Raw genomic sequence first — 12,426 nt, 5'->3', positions numbered from 1 at the left:
CTTTATAATTTATATTTTAATTTTTAATGTACAGACTTCATATTTAAAGCGCTTCCTAATTTCAAGAGTGCATCCTAATTGAGGGTATCCAGCTCAGATGAACTGAAATATACATGCCCTCATTGAGGACCATGGAAAATGCGTGGAATGCGTGTATTGTGCATGATTTCAGAGACAGAAGCCAGCTCTAATTTTGTGAAGTCTTATCAGATTCTCCTTGTCATCAAGCAAGCCTCTTAAAACCTACTGCTCTGTCTTGATCGTGAGACAGTTGTCAATTTAAACTCGTGCATGAAGGTTATAGCCTACAATGTGAGACTCATTGTTGCTCAAAAGTACAGAATTTAGGAATGACCCTGAGGCCTAACTTCGTTCCAGCAAATGAATAATTTGGCCTAAGATTATGTGCTTTTTCTGGAAACTCTGCTGCAATTACTGTCCAAGTATGCAATTTCTTTCATGATAAGCGTACAATCGTATCACACAGCTGTTCTTCATTGGTAGGGCGATAATATTTGTGTACGCAAAATAAAAACGTTCTGCAGTGTAATTTATGAGCTCACAATTGCTAGATTCAGGGACAATATTGTTTACAGTTGTTATCCTTACTGAGATGGGAAGCTTAGCGTGTGAGCAATCTAAGCCGCAATCTAGATGGTGATCATTCATCCTGTCATAAAATCAAGAAAGTGCTTCGATATTCTTCACAAAAACACCCTTTGCAGGCATCATGTTAGGTGACGAATCACATTAATTGCTTGGAAGAAGAGTATATTTGCACAAGACTTCACATCATGTGAACTGTTTTATGGGTGAATGGTTGAAAGCTTGCCAATCATTACGAAGGGCCGAGCCATAATTCACCATCATCAACGGCCACAGCATCAACGAAGCGTGCAAGCTACGTAAACGACTTACAGATTCACACCGGGTGCTTTGTATTATGCAAAATGGTGGCGATTGGTGTAGTAAATACCTAGCTAGTGTACCTGCAGTAGGCACCCCATGAGAGTTTACTGAAGGCTCTATGGAAGGCCACTCCTCAGCTTATGCTGTCATTGTTCTACGTCGTCCACACTGGCGTGACATCTTTAGCCCACTTGTTCTTGCGCGAGGGGCTTTTTTTTCTCATGGTGGTTCTTTCAACCATACTTTAAAATTTTGCCATTTCAACAAAAAGTACTAATAAAAAGAGACCTCTTAAGGGCTTATATATTGCTGATATTACCATAGCTCACTGCCTGCTGTTATCTTTGGGCTCATTACACAGTTTGTTCTAACCTGCTGCTTTCTGTTCAACCAACCTGAAGGTTCCTATGCCGTGTGTGACTGTAGTGTGCTAGTTAACTACAAATGTATTGCACAGTCAAATTGTACAATTATTTATCAAAATAAAGTAAAGTTTTACAGCCTGCATATAAAGTTTGTTAAAGTGATGGATATTCTGGTATTGATTATTAACACTAGTGTAACGCCTGCTGTAAGCCTTGCCTTACGAAGTTTTTGAAACTGCAAGTTATGATGTGTGCCCCTTTGTGCGTGGAGGTATTTACTTGTTAATAAAAATAGTTCAGAAGAAAACATGTTTCCTTTGGTTTAGCAGTTGTAGAAGTTACTGCCAGCACTGATATAAAAAAGGATACTCGCTTTTACTTTAAAGATGCCCAAAGAGGAATATTTTACAAAGTTTTTGGTGAAAGCTTAGAAAGATCCTGCAGTCTGCGGTTTTCTTTTAATTGCCTCTGTCTTGCTCCTATTTTTATATTCAAAAGAGAGCCAGGACACTCCACTGGAAATTCCATTTAACATTAGATTGGAGAACTTACTGTGATGTAACACAAAGCCCCCCCCCCCCCCCCCCCGAGTCTCTTGTGATGCTTTTTCTCATATTGCAATAAAAGATGACCTCGCACTGAGCTATTTTCGCCACCTCCGCTGGCTCCCATGAAAGCAAACCACCACTGAGCACCCGCTTTTCCTTCCTTTTTCCTCACTCATGCCTTTTCCTCTCTCTCTCTCTGTCGCGGAAAACTCGAAGTGACTTTAAAAAGAGAAAACTAAAGAAATAAGCGCCGTTCCGTTACTGTCTTTCTCATTGAGGGCACCTCCACAGTTCAGCGCAGAGAATGGGGGAATGGGAATTAATGAACAGAAGAAAGGTGGTGAGTGAAGGGTACTGAAACGCATTCGATTGCTCACATCACTCACGCGCGTAATAAACTAAACGCAGTAGACGCAATCCACCGAAAGACCGCCGAGAAGCCGGAGCGGAAATAATGCGCCCGCGAAAGGAGAGAAAAAATAATTGGTTCCAAATCTGCATTTTACACCGCAAATGAAGTCAAAAGACGATAGTCTTGCGTCTGGTAAGAGTTACCAAAACATTTATTTGATGTTCTGCACAAGAAATTCGGTGAAGAGTATTCTGGAGGCGCTGTGTTAGAGTGCCTCGAGCGTGTAGCGGAGGCGAACGAGCGCATCGAGGCACGTTACACACAAGCGCCACCTGGCAGTTATCTTCGAAAACGAAGGCGTGAAACCTGCGGAGAAAGATGCGCGCCAGTCTCAGAAGTGATAAGGTGTGAAACGCAAAGCGATGGTCAGGTGCTACCACCGTGACGTTGTAGCAAAGCGTGAGACACAACTTTTTGTGCATCGCGTTGCACTGTCATCGTAGCGCGCTAAAACGCTACATTCCTTAGAGTTACTTGTGTGTGCCTCTTCTAGTATAAAGTCAGACATACAAAACTTCGAAGTGTTTTTATGGCGCCTAAGATATGCGCAATAATTGCTCTTCAATTGAAAATCACACAACTATGAACGCTAAACTTTGAGCAATATTGGTGGTCGCTGCGAATGGGGTTGTCCGTACGGTGCCGTTTGAGATATCGTTATGGCGGACAAACAGACAAATGTACAGACAAACCAACAAAAATTTCTCCGTCGAAGGTGCCCAAGAAGAACTCTCGTCTTTAAAAAACCCACTGGACATGTAGAGAGTATTTAGGGAATCATTGCTTTTTATTTAGGGCAATAATTGTATTTAGGGCAATCAGTGCGCGAAAATTGATTTTTAATTGACAATTGCAGAGCTATGAACGCAAAACCTTGAGCAATATTGGTGGGCGCTGCGAATTGGGTTGGCCGTTTGGTTACGTTTGAGGTACCGTTAGGGCGGACAAACAGACAAATGAACAGACACACAGACAGACAGACAGACAGACGAAAATTTTTCCGTCGAAGGTCCACAAGAAAGACTATCGTTTTTGAAAAAAAGGCCATCAGGCAGTTTGGAGCAGCGAACGTAAACAAAGTCACGTGGGGATCCGAGGAGGAATGCGGCGTGGCGCGATGTCAACAAACGCCGACACGTGTGTAACAGGCCTTTTTGGAGGCGCGTGAAGAGGTCGACATCGTAGAAAAAGTTCAGCAGGTCCTCGAATGCCCAATGGAGCGTTATACGATGCGCGCGGGGAAACCATAGGTGGTCGAGACTCACGTGTCGCATTCCCAATGGGCCGTATGCATCGAAGAGCCGCCGGCGTTGGTCTGCGTAGCCGGGGTACTGCAGCCGAACATGCTCGAAGGTCTCATCCGCCGGGAATTCCGCACACGCCGGGCTCCCGCTGTTGGGGCGGCAAAATTGCAGCTCAGTGGTGCGGCTACAGTCAGTGCACTGACGAATAAGGAAACCACGAGCACGCCTGCCGATGCCGGTCTTCGGCAGCGGTTGAGGGGGGTTTCCCGTGGCCGCACGTGAGTCGGAATGTAACGCGCGCACATGGCGCGCAATACGACAGTGCGCTACATCGCTCGTGCGGCCGAACGTAGTGACAGGGGTGGACGGGTGGTGTGCCTCCTTTGCCAGGGCGTGCGCGGCCTCGTTGCCACGTAGTCTAATATGCGAAGGCACCCACTGAAAAATCACATCGCAGCCACTTCGCACAATCACTACTAAATTCCGCGTGAGCCTCTGCGCAATGGGAACGCCACGTTCAGCTCGCACGAGCGCCAGTCATGCGGACCGCGAGTCGGAAAACACCGTCGCTGTTGGTGGAAGCAGTTCGGCGAGTTGATCTACCACTAGGTCGATGGCAGCGAGTTCAGCTGTAGTTGATGATGCAGTGAAAGGTAGCCGGCACTATTCGTTAAGGCTGAGCGTGGGGACCACGCATGCAGCAGCCGCTGCACCGTCTGCCGCCGCCGAGCCGTCGGTAAAGATGAGGAGGCGGCCAGAGAGTCGCTGCTTGATGACTGCTGTGGTCCCTTGTTGGAGGACGCACTGAGGGGTGTTTCGCTTGGCCCGGATGCCGGGGATCGTAGTTGAGATCGCGAGGCCCGGATCATGGTGCGGAAGGATGGGGAGCGTGCCACAGTTGGGTGGCTGCGGGACGAGTGCGCGGTACTCGAGCGCTCGCTCGCCCATACCTGAGTGCGGGCGATCGAGCAGCCGGGCAGTTATTCTTCGTCCCTCAGGCGTCCGGTGCATTGTGATGTAGGTAAACACAAGCCACTGTCCCGGAAGCTAGCAGATTGCCGCGTGCCCGTCGGAATCGCTCGCTGCATTTCGTGCCGACCAGTTATGCCCTCGCGATCCGCGACGTCAGCGTAGCTCTGGCCACCTGAGCTGGCCCTACGCCATCTCCTGACGCCGATCTTCGATGACAGCATAGTTCTAGCCTACTGGACTTGCCCTAGGCTATCTCCTCATGCCGACAAGAGTTCTCGCCAGTAGTACCCCGTCCTCGGACTCCTGCAACCATGTCCGTCTTTCTTGTCTTCTCCTTACTTTCGTCGTTCACCGTCCCTGCACCTCACTGTCTCCTTCCTCTCTCTCTACGTCTTTACTTTTAATCATATCCTTTTAATCCCTTTTCTACCCCTATCCCTCGTGATCTACTGTTGAGGTGTCCTCCCTCTGAGAGGCAGACACAGGTGTCACTTTTCTTTTCATCTAAAATCGACCCCCCCCCCCCATTGAGATGTCCCTTTTCGCCATGTTTTGCTCATGGCGCCGCCAAAGTAGTCAGCAGGCCCGTAAGGGTGCGCGTACCTTTACACTTCGACCCTGCCAACCATCCCAATGTAAAATCCGTAAAACATAGAGCGTACTTGCCTGCTTGACTTGCCACACTATAACGCAATGATGAGAAGTATCAAAGATAAAGTTTTCAGCCAAACTCAGATCAATGAACTTTATTACTTACACTGCGGGAGGTACGAGAGGCCCTCGGCTTTGAGCTAATGCTTGCTGGCCTTTGGCTGCTTACTCGGCTGGGTGGGTAACCCATTGTTCGGCTTTCAGGTGAGAGCTGAGCAATAAATTTTGAATATCTAAAGCTGACTAACGGGTGTCCTAATTCTGATACGTGGGTGTGCTTATATTTTTAATTTATTGTTCACAGCCGCCAAAGCCTCCAATTGAACACGCTGCCTCAAGTTCATGTGCATGACCCATGTAACTGTAGACTCTTATGGGCAGATATTAACAGGGAGAGAAAAATGCTCTTGAGTGGGAATGACTATTTGTTCCTCGAAAACTGAAAACCAACTTTCGTTTTGAGGGAAGCTCCGATTATCCTTTTCCCAAACTGCGGTTTTCTCTTAGCTGTGAGTCTCTCACCTCGTTTTTGATCTAGCTCTAGTCAAGCAGCTGTCCGACGTGCACTTTGACTCATGACAGGATAATATTGCTCATAACGCATATTAGTGTGACGCCTGTGCAACTGCTTCACAATTTTTTCAGTTCTACTTGTGTCGCACTGTTAACCAAAATAAAAAACAATCACTTCTGTTTTCAGTTACCCGCTTCACAAAATAGTCTTTACCTTGTCGGTTACTCCAGGCCACTTGAGAAGTCTTGGTACCCATGTGTAGCGTCCAGATTTTTAAACTTTGGGGACGATATAATCCACCGGCAACTGCAATTGAAAAAACAACAGGTAAGTGACGACTTAAAATCGGCCTGGTACTATCTAAAGGGAGCATCTCTTTGATGAGAAGCACTCAGAAAGTAGCTGCCACTGCAGCATCTTTCTTTTTTTGAGCAAGTAATTAACTGCTGCTCGTACAACGAGGCCTTGTCAGGTTTATGAAGATATGCGGCGTCATTAGAGTAGATCATGAAGACGCTTAGATAGGTCACACAGTAAAGAACGCAGACAATCCTAACCGTACAGTGCAATAAGGTATGCATCTAATGTGTTAGTCATTGAAGTATTTCTGCGAGAGTCAATCAACGATTGACTATAACTCGCTGCGTGTTTCGAACACATATGCAGTTTCTTTCGTTGTTTTCAAAGTGCCTAGCCAGTACTGGAACTACGCCTACTTGTTGCCTCGAGGTGGCAGTTGCAAGGATTGTTTTCGTGCAGCTGTTTCTCGCACCGGTGTGGCTTTGTGATAGATCACATGGTTTCCACGCATATCACCTTGGTTCGATTATAGAAGCAATTTCAATTTTTATTCTGTGCTTCGATGAAAATCTTTTGTGACATGGGCTGTTCACAATATCGTGGGAATCTTTCCAACAGGGGAGCAATTTTTGTGGTGTCCAATTCATGGACATATTCGATTTACCCGAATTCGTTCAGCTACGAAAAAAAACGGTGAGTCGTTACATCACGGAGCACTTGACGACGTACGTGCAGCAAATTCGCCAGTGCATTTCTAGCGTGAAAAGAAACTAAAAGGACCAAGTGGCAAAGTAACATGACTATAAACAAACTTGACTACTCTGAACGTGCGTATGAACGTGTTGAAATGTTTGAAGGGCCCCGCCGCGGTGGTTCAGTGGCTAAGGAACACGGCTGCTGACCTGCAGGTGACGGAATTGAATCTCGCCTTCGGTGTCTGCATTTTTAATGGAGGCGAAAATGCTGCAGGCCCATGTGCTCAGATATGGTGCACGTTAACGAACCCCACGTGGTCGAAATTACCACAGTCCTCTAGTACGGCGTCTCTCATAATCTTATGGTGATTTTGAGACGTTAATTCCCGCCTATATACATGAAAGTTTTGAAGAGCAATGATGTGAATCCGTCCAGATCTTTCAGGGGCGTCAGGCGGGCGGCCACGTTAAAACTAATTGAAGGGCTTATGCGATCATAATCCATGCATGACCTCAGGAATTGACCTCTAAAAGTGGATCTCTAGGGGCAATATTTTTTAGCGCAAAATGCCTTTCGTATTTTTCATTTGCGTCGAGAGTTCTGAAAACTACGTTGCCACAGAACGAGCGCTCAAAAAGAGCGCACCGCCAAATCCTCGCGACGAAACGCCGGAGTGACGCCGCGAGGTCAACGATAAAAAAAAGAAAACAAACATCCAGACTCCCCGGGCGCGACTCTCTCTCTCGAAAGCGTAGATTCACCGACGAACCTCCTCACCTCACAACGGCGGCCGACCAAGCACTCGAACTTTCTAAATGGAAAGGGGCGTGGTGAAGCCGGGTTGAGTCATTTATCGCGGACGGCCTTCGAGCCGTCTCGTCCTCTCCCCAGCCTTCGCTGCGTATCGCGCCGACGAAATGACGAGAACTGTCTGGAATCTCGCGCGGAGGGTTTTTAATCGAGCAGCTGAGGTGAGAGATCAGGAGAAGACGGAAGTTAGCGCCAGAGCGCGTAGGGATTCCGCCGTGTAGTCGGCGAAGGTTTTGTCCCTAGGGACAAAAGAGGAGAAGACGGAAGTTAGCGCCAGAGCACGGAGGGATTCCGCCGTGTAGTCGGCGAAGGTTTTGTCCGTAGAGACAAAGCACAAGAAGAAGAGGATTTCCACCTGAGGGGTGAAGGCTCGAGCTACATGCAAGAGCGTGTGTCTACCGCTATCGAGCGAAGACGCGTGGCAACAGCTGAGTGTGTGAAGCTGACGTGTTTCCGGCGAAGAAGTTTGGAGCTTGGAGATTGGCCAATTGAAGACGTGAGGTTTCCTGTAAGAGAAACTTCGGGGGCAGCAGAACGACAACAACGCTGGACTTTGAGTGAGTGATTCTCGGAAGAGTATCATCCAGACTTTTGTTCCGAGAAGTTTGGACTGACTAGGTTTTCTATCTCTTTAGTCTTTAAGTGTCTTGGTTGTTCAATGCATGCGACTTCATTGTAGTGCGTATTGTTTTCGGTGTCTGTTATTTCGAGTGTGGCGGATTTTACTGTGTAGTACGTTTTTTGATTGGTGACTTATTGTATTCAACTATTGTGGTGTGTGCATACTTGTGTAATGTTTTTGATCTGCCATTATTGAGAATATAATTCTGTTTTGTTTATCAACTCTTTGCTCTGACTTGTTCTTTGGGCCACAGCCGGCGTCCGCTGGCGTGCCAAAAAGGACCACTTCTAAATTTTCCACGCTTTCGTGGTGCGGTTCGGGGGGTCGGTACTTTGGCCCTTGGAATTAGCCCGGCGATCGCCTCCCGAATTAACGGGACCTGTGTGTGACATACGTAGCGTCAAAATTCCGTGGCGGAAGAAAGACCGGAAACAGGCAGCGTGGTACTCGCCAGCTCTAGCCATTCAGGAGAGGCCGAATTGAACATGTCCTTCACTTAGACATCTCGAGAATAGCTCTCCTGGAGCTCAAACTACAGAACTACACACTTACACTGATAGTGGGCGAACAGAGTGTCGACCATCCATGATTTTGTTGTAAAGACGTGCCGTCGTTTGTACACCACACGTCGAGATTTCCAGCCTTATCACTGTCGTTCGAGTCAAGTGCGCAGTTTTAACAAAACTACTACAAATATGAAGCTCCTCGAATACTTACGCGTAATCTTCGCTGAGTATTGATCGGTCTAGTTGTGGGTTTAAACCAAGCACGTCCAAATAGCACGTGTGTCAGGGCCTCCTCCAAAAAAACATCGGTGCGATGTCGGAACAGAACAGGTGGGAAAATTCTTGCAACAAACATAACAAACAAAAAAGAAAATAAAATAAACAATACGCAAAAACAAGAAAGTACAGTAATAAATCAAGAAGTTCAGGCCTGGTTCTGAAAGGCGCGCGAAATGGATAAAGCATGCGACATGCACGACTTCTGACAGTGCACGGCGCCATTGGGGATTCATATTAGCGTCCTGAATAACCTTGTGTGCTAGAGCCCCTAATTGTCGAAGCACCTTGTATGGCCCAAAAAATCGTCGAAGGGGTTCCCACCTATAGTCCACGTCGTAGTACTGGTGTCGAGGCCCAGAGGCGGTTGCCAGGCTGGTATTCTGCGAAGCGCCATTGAAGGTTGCAGCGATACTTGTCGGTCTTTTGCTGGCACTGGAGACGGGTGAGTTGTCGGGCTTTTTCGGTGCGCTGTAGGTATGCGGTGACGCCGATGCTTTCTTCGTTGGTGTATCCAGTAACACGGCGGACAGGATCGTGTCCGGGCTCCATCTATAGACCTGCTTGTGGGACATCATATGCGACGTTTCTCGTATGGTCATGTTGTACGCGAAAGTCACGTAGACAAGGGTCACATCTAACGTCTTGTGCTCGACATCGACGTACTCCGTGGCCACAAGCATATCGGCGACGTTCTTGTTCAGACGCTCGCTGACAGCCGCCAATACTCATTGTTTCATGGGTGGTAGGTGGTGGTCCATGGGCGGCTTGAATCGCCTATCACGGAGAAGTCACATGGTGTACCGTGACGTCGCGTGTGATAGAGAGCGCGTGTGCTTCGTTGCTAGGCGTGGCTTAGCAGCAGTAGGGCTGGTAGCACGGGACGCTATACGCCAGCTGCGAGCGGTTGCCACGGCTACGCGCAGTGATGTGATGGCTAGGCAAAGATGCTTTCAAATTCAGCAAGCACGCAGCTATGCTTTTAAAAGTACTCAATGTTGTTTGTGTGGCAGTCATCACGCGTTCCCCACGAGCGTCGTTCAAATTAACGGAAAGCACGATGCAAAGAGCCATGATGAGTATTACATTTACCTTCTGGTCTCTTTGCCGGACGTCTTAATCTGTTTTCGTTAACTTAATTTTTTCAATGAATGTCCAAGCTTAGCGTTCAATCTTTTAGTAACTTGCATATCCCGGGATAGTAAGTTTAGCACAAGCTCACTATCCAATCAGCGAGGCTGTTTTGGCTCGCAAATCACTTTTGGTGATTTCACTCTCCTTATGCGAATGCAATGGCTTGAGCAACGAGGCGTTGTCGTCATTTATATCGAAGGCCACACAATGACAACAACATACACCGACAGTGAGCGCTTCGGTAGTTTCAGCCTTTGGTGTACTAGGCATAGTTGAATATTCAAAATACCAACTTTGACTCTCGCTTTTGATAAGTGTTATGTGTTTGTATATAAAAGAACGCAAGGCAAAATACCTAATTACTCGTGAGCGAAAACCACGTCTTTTGTTTCCACAGATGACGACAGTAGATGAATGAATGAATGAATGAATAATGATAAAAATAATAGTCCCTTTTATTTCTTCAAATGAAACAGTACATTTGACTAGGCCTGCCAAATCCAATTGGTGGCTTGAGTGGCAGAGCCTGGCAGACAGCAAAAAACCGGACCCGTTACAAAATTGTATCTTATGGCCTAAGAGGGATGACAGGACAAAAAACAACGTGCATATAAGATTAGAAACAGCAAAGCATATAAGCAATAGTTACAAGCATTATACAATATTTTTAGCAATTGAAAGTGAAAAGGTGTAAAGGAAAAAAGAAAGAATCAGAGCAAATGCTTCTTAAGCAAAGTAACACACTGGATAATTGTGCAGCATCATGCTTGCGAATGAGTGTATATGAAATAACACACGACCTGCAATACAATTGTAGACAGATACGCCGTAGCAGTGTCTTTAATTTGTATTTTGTTTTTGTGCGAAAAATGCTGGGGGAAAGTGCATTGAAATAGGTTGGTACATAATGGGCTCGTATCCTAGTTCCATACTTTGTCGAACACCGCGGCCTCCAGTAACGTATTTTGGGCCTTAAAAAACGAGAAGTAACATACGGGACCAGGAATTCTTTGGACCAGAAATGTTTTAAAACAACCGTTTGAATTAACAGATCATTGAAGTTTGGCATAAACAGCGTTTTGAAAATGTTTTTCTCAGAATTAATGTTCAAGTCGTAATATATATTTTTTTTAAAATCGAACGCAATATTCTGTTTATTCTAATGTGCCAACGGACAGTACAGTCATGAAAGAATGAATGTTGTATGGCAGTGTTATGCCCATTTCCATACCGTTTTTGTGCGAGATTACGCTTCGGCTATGTATAGGTGTAGGCTAACATTTTCTTCTATCTCATTGGTATCTAATGTGGATAACCACTATGAATAGTTAGCTTACGTTATGCGTCAAGACGGAGATAGGTCAATAGGCGCCAACATAGATATATTCACATCAAATGGTGCTGTAGTTGTTCATTACAGATAGACACTGCGCACAATCTCAAACATGAATGCCCAAGAAACAGTCACTCGTAATCCGGTAAAGACATCGTTCACTTTCATTATACCAATTATTTTGGCAGAAGAGTCTGTTATATTTTATTCTGTTTTATTTTACATCGAACTGCGAGTTGAAAAAATAATTACCTAAAAAATAGTCTTTCTAAATTGATGATACCCCTGCAGGAGAACCATGACTGCCAATTAATAATGTCACGTTTTTCCTGAACAGACGGGGTAACAACTGGAAACAATCTTTTTATATACTAGCGATAACCATGCTTTTAAACCTACCTTTGTTATGTTGTTATGTTTTGTCTTTTTATCCCCACGTGCTTCTCTGTTTCTATCACTTCTAAATTTTAGACACTCACTTACACTATCACCACGACAAGTTAAACGTTTCACGCCCTGCTCTTCGTCAAGTTTATTTTGAAGGTGCTGTTTTAGAGTGTAAATCATGTACAGTCTTGATTTCAAGATTCAATTTGGCTTGCGTGATATAGGTATGCATTATCCATGAGGTTTGGTCCCATCGTAAGCTTTTGCACTTTCTGTTTGCTTATAGGTCTTGGGTTCCGTTTATATAGTCTTTTATCTTGATCTGCTGTGCTTGGGTAATAAACGCAGGTTTGGCGCATAAAAAGGCTTGTTCAAGTGCAAAAAAAGCAGTTGTAAGGGAGAGCTTGCGTGTTCTGTGTGTCTCCTGTCGTCTTCGTCTAAATTGCGCTGAAGCCTACAAATTCCAGTTCAATTTTTGTGAGTACGCGTGTCTTGTTATTACGACAACGAGTGCTGTACTTGTTTGTAAGTAGCATGACGCCAGAATAAATAGCTTGAGTAGCTCTCTCTCTCGACGACAATACGCTATTCACCAATTCAATGATATGCAAATAAAAGGGATAAACTAAGTGTTTCTTACATTGAGACGATGATCTAGTGCAACAGTGTCGACCGCAATAATTTTTACACACCATACGTTTACAGGTTCACGTTTCAGTGATGTTGCTCTGATTGATTAGTAGTCGC

General features: G+C 45.7%; 1 protein-coding gene across 1 annotated transcript in view; it reads left to right on the top strand.

Annotated features, from left to right (window-relative positions):
• LOC142766971 (japanin-like-RA2) overlaps positions 1-12,426 on the top strand; it is a 118,084-nt gene that overhangs the window by 53,454 nt on the left and 52,204 nt on the right. Inside the window, exon 2 of the mRNA XM_075868179.1 lies at positions 5,802-5,942. The gene's annotated coding sequence lies outside the window, so the exon portion shown is untranslated. The remainder of the gene's footprint in view (positions 1-5,801; positions 5,943-12,426) is intronic.

Source organism: Rhipicephalus microplus, chromosome 7 (genome assembly GCF_043290135.1).
Source record: "Rhipicephalus microplus isolate Deutch F79 chromosome 7, USDA_Rmic, whole genome shotgun sequence".
In the NCBI taxonomy this organism is placed as follows: domain Eukaryota; kingdom Metazoa; phylum Arthropoda; class Arachnida; order Ixodida; family Ixodidae; genus Rhipicephalus; species Rhipicephalus microplus.
This window is presented reverse-complemented; position numbering and strand designations above follow the sequence as displayed.